The sequence below is a fragment of the Coptis chinensis genome, chromosome 9 (genome assembly GCF_015680905.1).
Source record: "Coptis chinensis isolate HL-2020 chromosome 9, ASM1568090v1, whole genome shotgun sequence".
NCBI classification, from domain to species: Eukaryota; Viridiplantae; Streptophyta; class Magnoliopsida; order Ranunculales; family Ranunculaceae; genus Coptis; species Coptis chinensis.
The window spans coordinates 38,144,681-38,153,943 of NC_141464.1; positions in this window are offsets into that span (position 1 = coordinate 38,144,681).

Below are 9,263 nucleotides of genomic sequence, written 5' to 3' on the forward strand. Positions count from 1 at the left end.
ATGGTTGAAAGTATATGCTTGGTCATTAAGAGTGTGACATTGAATGAAACTTTTCGTTAGCAAGACCAATTTTAATTTGCAACCCGGAGACACCCATTTTGCTATTTGCTCACTCTACCATACATTCCAATCAAGTCACCTTGATACTAGTTGGTGCATCTCAATATTTGATGGGTTATGCGTGTTGCTACCATTGTTAAAGTTACATAACATTTACTGTTGAGTTTGTGATTAGTGTAGGTTTTCTCCTCATTTGTTTGTTGGAGAATTTCAAACGCCGGATTGTAATGTGAATTTTAAGAACCAAAGCAGGTTCATCTAATTCCATTCTCAACGAAAAAAAATAGTTCTGTCTTTTTACTTTTGTTATTACTTTTATTACAGCCCGGTTGTATGGGCTAACATATCATTATGCAATGTTATATAACAAAGTTCCACTTGCCATATTTTGTGTCTATGTATACTTCAATACCAATGTTATGGTGTCCGGTCTTGTAAATTATGTTAGAAAATTTTCTTTGTGAAAGCTCTTAACTTAATGCCTCATGGTAGTGATTTTCATTGCAAAACCAATGTTTCAGTGTATAGTGATTTTCATTGCAGATGTATAATTACCGGGAATTGAGGGACTGGGTACTCATATCTTGGGTGGCCCCGGGACCGTTTGGGAGGGTGGTGTTTGCATACACATGGATGGACACATGCATTAAACATGTGGGATGGAATAATTGGGGAAAGCTAAAAATGAAAGAAGTGCTTGTTTTTATGAGTACAGGTATCTTGCATTAAACCCTTTGTTACCGCTTTCTTCAAATTTATACGCTTTCTTCAAATTTATACCAACGATTTGAACATGGGTTATGACAACTTGCTCAATATTCAAAAACAATATAATTTAGCTTACAACTTAAAGTGAGATGGAATGATTACTTGTCATTTTTTTTATTTTGAAAATCAGCTGAGTGTAAGTTTTAGCTACTTGTTTAAACCAAAAAGATCTCGTTAGCACTTGTTGATGTGATGCCCCCCAAATTTTGGGGATCAAGTTAAGTAATCACTTTATATATTTCTAAATGACCTAGTATTTTAGAAAAATTATGCTTGCATTCATATTAGAATGGTCCTATGTTATGTATCCGGATTCCAATGGAGGAGTTCTTTTCAAGTTGTGGCGTAATGAATGATCGTTCTGATCACGAAATATAAGTTTCTACGCTCGAGAGGGAATATCCTGAATATATGTTTTGATCATTCATAAATCATAACTCATAAGGGTATATCTAGGTATATAGATGTTTGTGGAATCGATGACTAGCGTGAGAACCAAGTAGTCTGCATTGCTTCGATCAACTTAAGGATGTTGATCCGTACATTGGTTTTCCTGCGAACTCTTGCAATGGTGGTGATGCATCCAACTTGGATGAAAGCTTTACACCTTAAAAGGTGAGCATGGCTAGTGAGGCATAGTGCCCATCTGTCTGTGCCATATAGGATATTTTAGTTTGAAAGCTTTATTAGGTTATAAAGTAGAAACAAAAGTAGTTGGTATGAGGTGATTACTTTGTTCCATAGTCCGGATATCTCTCGAAGAAGAGGTATTGTTTTCGAGTGTCACAAGTTCGTATGGTCACTGATAAATCGACAAATAAGCCAAGAGGATATGCTTTCATCGAGTACACACATAAATGGGATATATATGAAATGAGTGTAAACAATATGCTTTTAAACCTTCCGTTTTGTTTTCCTATCACTCAGACGCTATAGTCAATTTAAGTGAAATCGTATTGATTTGATTATAGTTATGTGAGGATATTTGTGGCATTGATTAGGTACTTTTTTGTACATATCTCCCTCTATTTATAGGGAATGAAGGTTCGATTTTTAATTATCCAAGCAATATCTAAGGTAATGTTAATAATTTTTTTGAATTGGGGTTTAGTTAATTTGTGCTTCTCTTGTTTCTGTGCATGTTAGAATTTCAGCATATGATTTTTGATTTTAGTTTTTTGTTAAATAAGACTTGTAACGTTACGATCTTGATGTTTAAAGACCGTTATCTAGACTATGAGTAAACAATAATTAAGGAAATTAATATGGAAGGCAAGCATAAAAATTAATAAGGGACTGATTGTTCTAACCGATCAAATTAAAGTCATCTTTTCGTATCGGTATATTCGAATTTAGATTTATCAAGGGTTAGTCTAATTATTATTTTATAAGGTTATGATGCATGTTAAGGTGTACATAGCTATGTGTGTGGTATTGAACGGAAGAAGACCGTTTTACTTCATGTTTAGAATTGTCTAAGAATAACTATATTCTAGCTTTTCGTGGCTTTAAGTGTGATGAACTCGGCATGGTGCCCTTAGATAACATTTTTTTTTATTAAATATATCATATCTTTAGATCCTAGAATCAAGTTATATCTTGTTAAAAGAATTTTTTGTCGCTTCGTTCTTATATGCTACACAAGGGCTTATCGAGAATATGGTGCAAGTAATGGAAAGCTGAAGACTATAATTTGTTGTGAAGTTTAGTTAACAACTTTTTGATTTTTTTGATTTGTTTATTTAAATTGTTGATTGAATGAGCCACTTAGCAGGTAATGCTATTTATACAATGGAGTTATAATATGTTTTTTTAATTTGGTATGTGACCAATTGCCTAGTTGGTATGAGAACTATTGTGAAATAAGGGCGGGGATTTCCTTTGAATCAACTAGTGTAGCAGTTGCAGGTCATTTGGCCTGCACATTTTTTTTTAAAATACTTTTTCTGAAAAACGACGGTTTTGTTTGTCTTTGTTCTTGTGACGGCCTTGCGACAGATGTGTTAGTCGTTTTCTAATTCCACTTACGACGGGCCTTACCCGTCGCAAATATTAATGACAGGTGATTAACGACGGGACCTGAGACACTAAAAACCGTCGCAAATTAGGAAAAACGACGGACTTTGACCGTCGCAAATCACAAATTCTGGTGTAGTGGTAAGTACACTCTTTTCTGTACCTAGAAAGTTTAAGGTTTTCATATATTTTATCAGGAAATTTTTTGTTACAAACACATTGTAAATAATGGGCAGTGGCACTCACTGAAGAGAATATCCTTTTCTTGGAGGCGTGGAAGACCATTGACAGTGAATATGTTGATAAATCCTTTAACGGGCAAAGCTGGTTTCGGTATCGCAAGACTGCACTGTGCAATGAACCAATGAACACGTGAGAAGAAACATTTACAAGCTTAATATCTTGTTCTTATAGCATATTTGCAACTTCCTTTATTGTACATGTTACATCCTAGTTTGTGTTTCATATGTTGGTTATGTAATCATCTTAGTATGGTGTTCTGCTCAGATACAACAATAAGGAAGATGCTTGCCACACTAGATGATCCTTTCACTCGCTTTCTTTAGCCAGAAAAGTTTAAGAGTTTGCGGGTACATTTCCTTTTCTTATCTTTCCAGTATTCTGCTAGGCAAGTGCTTGGATTATCTATGATTTTGGTTATGAAATCCCCTATCAATTGTTTACAACTTATTCCTAAAGTATGCTGTTATTTTCTTTGAAGGCAGTCTAGTACTCAAGGTGTTCTTACTGGTGTAGGGTTGTCCATTGGTTATCCCACAGTAATTGATGAATCAACAATAGGGCTTGTTGTTATATCTTCTACTCCTGGAGCCCCTGCAAGTAGGGCTGGCATTGTGTCTGGAGATATTATTTTGGCAATTGATGGTATAAATACTGGAACCATGGGGATATATGATGCAGCAGAGCGATTACAGTAAGCTTTTACTACGTTATCAAAATCAGTCTCTTCACATTTTCTCTTTTAAGGGTAAAGAAACATTAGTACAACTCGAGCATCATATTACTAATTTACTGCACACTTTAATAATGAAAGTTGATATCTGAATGGAAATCTTAGTTATTACCTCTGTGACATGGACACTTCATTTTCTGAAGATTTGCTGCTTGGACTTTGTTTTTAAACCAGTAAGACAGAGTTTATACTTTAAAGTAGTCCAGGTTCTGTCAGTGATAGTATTGTCTTCTTCGGTTGCCTTCTCTTAGCAGTACATAGTTTTGAAATATCATCTTCTTTGTTGAGCCCCATCCCCCCTTTTTGTGAAGGGGTGTTTGGATGCGCAGAAATTGATCTTGACCTTTAAAATTTATGTTGCATACCATTATTCAATAGGGTATATTTATTGTCTCCCAAACCTGTACTTTTGGCGGACTTTTCAGTTCCTTTTCTCTTCAGTTCCATTCTGATGTAGGTTACATAGTTTACATGTATCATTTTTACCATAATAGAGCTACTTTCTTGGCCATTAAGATCTATAATTGGATACCCTTATTCAGTTGGGTATCTTTATTGTCTCAAGAGCCTGTGGCTTTGCCGATTTCAGTGGTTCTTTTCATTTCCTTTTCTCTTCCACTTCTTTCTGATATAGGTTATGTCGATTACTCAGTTTATATGGTATACATGTTTCTTTCTTACCCTAATAAAATTACCTTATCTTTCTAGTGAGAGAACTTTCCACTACTAATATATACCTATAATAGACGTTCCTTGTCATACATTTGTTTGATTGTTTCATCACCGACTCGTAGTTGTTCATTTATTTTGTTGAAGTGTATTGCAAGGGTCCTGATGGAAGTTTAGTGGAACTGACCATTCAAAGTGAACCTGATGTAAAACATATATGTCTTTGAAGTAAGTCTATTTTCTGTTTAAGTTTCTTCTTTTGCGATGGGTTGCTGAGTTAAATATTCAATGGAGACTAAAAAATTTGTTAACGTAACCTTATAAGATATGTTTAGAAATGGAGGGGCAGCTTCAATTAGTGCAACAGCTACTGCTATTGACCATACTAGATTTCCTAGCCGAAGAGAACGGGTAATTGTGTTATGTTTGCATTCTGTTAAATGTTTTGTGTTTACTTAGATCTAGTGGAGAATGGAGAGTAATGAGGTTGGTATTTATAATAATTTTAATAGTGAAGGTTATAATGTTAAAGGTGAGCTGAAATTCAGTTGACTTTGAGCTTTCCAGATCTATGTAGAATTTGGAAGAAGCATCGATGGCGAAGGAGAGGGTCCAGTAATCAATTTGCTTCTCCATAGTCTCCTGACTTAGTCCATTCATTTCCACCACTCTTGAAGGCTTTGGGAGCTCCTTTCTCTGCCCAGCCTCGGTGAAAATTTTGTATATAAGTATGAAAAGTCAGTCACATAGTTTTGCTTCTGCTCATCTGACATTATTTGACCAAATTTGTATTGGACATTATTTGACTCAAGATTTTTTTTTAGTGGCTACAGTTTACTAATGCATATATCCGTTACAAACAATAGTTAGTAAACAAGTGACCATATCCATTACTAACAGTTATATCCGTGACAAACAAGTTATTTTCCAGCTAGAAACTAAAGCGCATGAAACCTGACTAACACTTATATCCATTACAAATGACAAATTTAATCGGTCCATGGGTTGTTGGCTATCTGTTACAAATAATTTTAGTAACGGATATATCCGTTACTAAAATTATTATCAGTATCCGTTACTAAAATTATTATCAGTAACGGTTATATCTGTTACTAAATTTGTCCTAAGTGAGAGTGACGCCCCAGAGCTAACAGATACAACCTTTAGTAAAAATATCAGTAATGGATATAACCGTTAGTAAACGCCTTTTCTGGTGTAGTGTGAGTTCGCCTTCACGTGGAGTTATACACCTTAGGTGGGGTCCTCCTACAGATTTATGGAACAATTGTCCATTGATGACTGTGTATCTGGGAGCGCGAAATTGTATGGCAGGAGCATTCCTTGCCTCCACTGGGAGCTCGCCACGTATGATAAATTTCAGAAATGGACCGATTCAAGATTAGGTGATCTCTTCCTCGGATGAGGGCTGGAATTCCGTGGAGCTATTAATACTTTCATGTTGATAGGCGGGCCTCTCTAGGATGTCAATGTAAAATGTTCTGGGACATGTATCTTGGGGTTATAAGGCCAAGAAAGTCAAGCTGTCTGTATGTCTGTTATCTTCTCAGGGAATGTGTTCTAATGAGAGTGTTGTGAATGAGCTGATGATATCATTGACGACCTGATCGTATTTGGCTAAGTTTGCTCCATTTGTCACGTACTCTTTGGTGATATGCTTGACGATTAGTTGCGAGTCACTGTAAGCTATGAGCTTCCAGACTTGTAATTGTTGCGCCATGCGGAGACCTGTGATTAACACTTCATACTCCGCTTCGTTGTTAGATGTTGCGAAATCAATTTTTATTGACTTTTGTAGCTAGGTTCCTTTTGGTGATGTTAACATAGCCCTCAGTCCACTACCGCTGTTGTTGCAAGCTCCATCTACGTAAAGGTTCCATGTGTCTGGGATGGTTGGTTGATGGAGTTAGGTAATGGGCTTGGGTTCCCAGTTGATATCATTGACTGGGAAGTCAGCAAGGAAGTCGGCAACGACCTGACCTTTGCGCGACGTTCTGAGGAAGAATTCGATGTGATGTTCTCCGAGTTCTTCAACTCATTTGGCCATGCGGGCTGTTTTGTTGGTGGAATTCAAGACTTGCTTGACAGGTACGTCTGTTATGACCTTGATGCCGTGAGCCTGGAAATATTGGCAAAACTTGCGAGCAGAATATAACAAAGTTAACATTGTTTCCTCAATTGGAGATTAATGTTTTTATAAATCTGCCAATGTTTTGCTGGTGAAATAGACTCATTTTTCGATTCTCTCGCTTTCGTGAAAGAGGACCGAGTTGATGGCAAAATCGGTAGTTGTGAGGTAAAGCCCTAGTGTTTCTCCTTCATTTGGTTTAGACAGGACGGGTGGATTTGACAGGTAAGCCTTCAAGTCGTTGAATGCTTTGTGGCATTCGTCTGTCCATGTGAATGTTGCGCCTTTCTTTAATATTTGAAGGAACGGTCTACATTTGTCAGATGCACGTGAGATGAATCTGTTAAGGGCTGAAACCATGCCAGATAGCTTGTGGATTTGTTGTTTGGCAGTTGGGTCTGGCATTTCAAGGAGAGTTAGTATTTGTTCTGGGTTTGCTTCAATGCGTCTTTGTGAAATGAGGTATCCAAAGAATTTCCCTAAGGCTACCCCAAATACTCACTTTGCTGGGTTGAGCTCCATCTTGTTTTGGCATAATCTTCAAAAGGCTTCTTGTAGGTAAGAAATGTGGTCACCAGCCTTTGCACTTTTGACTACCATGTCGTTTATGTAGACTTCCATAGTGTCGCCCAGCATGTCTTTGAACATTTTTGTGACAAGTCTTTGGTAGGTTGCGCCGGCGTTCTTCAAGCTGAATGGTAGGATGTTGTAGCAGAACGTTCCTTATTCGGTTAGGAAGGTCGTCTTTTCCTGTTCCTCTTCTGCAAGTTGTATCTGATTGTATCCGCTATATGCGTCCATAAATGATAAAAGTTCATGTCTGCAAGTTTGATCTACCAGTATGTCAATCTGGGGTAGGAGGAAGCTATCTTTTAGGCAATGCTTGTTGACATTGGTGAAATCGATGCAAAGTCATACCTGACCATTTTTCTTAGGAACGGCTATAATGTTAGCTAACCAGGTTGGGTATTCGACCTCTAATGAATCCAACCTTTTTGAGCTTTTCTATTTCTTCATTGATGGCTTTTTGAAATTTGTTTGCTAGTTTCCGAGATCGTTGTTTGATAGGATTTATATTTGGATCTACATTTAATTTGTGGCAAGCGACCTGAGGGTCGATTCCTGGCATATCAATATACGACCAAGCAAAAACATTTTTATTGAGAGATAAGAAATTGACAAGTTGCTCCTTGAGCTTGGGGTCTAAATCAGCCCCTACATAAACAAATTTTGGGTAATCATCTATGCCTAAATTGACTTTCTCTCATGGTTCGACTTGTGCTTGTTTTTCCTTGAGCTCTTCTGTTATTGGTGCTGAAGGGTTGAAAGCTTGAGGATCTTGCAGCTTTGGGATGTCGTTTGTCTTGACGACCTGAGTTTTTGCCTTGGGTGTTGTACTTGATTGCATCGGTGAGCTTCTATTTGGTTGCTTCTAAGTTCCATGATGCCTCCGGGAAACCACAAGACTTGGTGTAAGGTTGATGAAATTGCTTGGATCTTGTGATTCTACCTGCGTCCTAAGATGGCAGTGTATGATGACTTGACATCTATCACACTGAAGTGTGTTGAGGTCTTAACCATGTCCTATTTTTCTCCAATGGAGACTGGTGGGATGACATCTCCAATGGCATCTGTGCAATCTCCATTGAACCCGTAAAGTGGTACATTTGATTCTATCATCACCGAATCTGGTAGGTGCATTTCCTTATATGTTTGGTAGAAGAGGATGTCGCAGGAGCTACCTGGATTGATTAGGACCCGCTTGACTGCCCATCCGTTGATCTTGACGTGCACTACCAGAGCATCATTATGGGGTAGGCACACCTTGTCGAGATCTTCCTCGGTGAATGATATTGCAATTGTAGATTGAGAGCTGGCAGGAGTGATCACTTCAACTTTGTGGGATAGGTGGTAGATTTCTTGCAGTGCTCCTACGTGCCTGCGCTTTTCACGACCGGAGGTCTCGTTGCTGGAGGTGTCTATAATCATGTGGATTACCTTTTCCTCATCATGATCGGAGGAGTGCTTTCGCTGATTGTGCCTCGGCCGACCTTGAGATTTAGATCGTTAGGCTGTTTTGCTTTTGCTTATTCTGCGTGCAGGTCGTTCATGACTACGACTCCTACTTCTGTTGCGGTTGGCATTCAGTTTATGCCTGAGGTCGCTTTCTGGCAAGAACTCTTTCAGCTTTCCTTCTTCGACTAAGTCTTGGAGGTAATGCTTTAGTCTCCAACATTCACCTTGTTGATGTTTGGTTTGAAGTAAGGTGTTGTATATATTTTCTTCAGGATATGGCTTGGCGTCCTAGAGAAGTTGGAGAATTCTCTTTTGGTGTACGATGGCTTTTGGGAGCTGGTGCACTTATTGTTGCCTGAGTACTGCTTGCTTTCTTTGGGTCCCCGTTTGTCGCTTACTGCGAAGACTTCTTTGCCCTTGTGCTGGGCCATCCATTCTTCGTACTTCATATACTTGTCGACTACTGGTTGTCTAGGCGTTCTGGCTAATTGCGCATGAGAGACCCTGCTAGTTTAGAATCGTCTAGGAGGGCATTGGTGATTGTCAAGGTTACCAAACTATCCTTGAGGCCTGGTTCCATTGATAGCAATTCCTTTTTGAAATGACCTAAGAAGG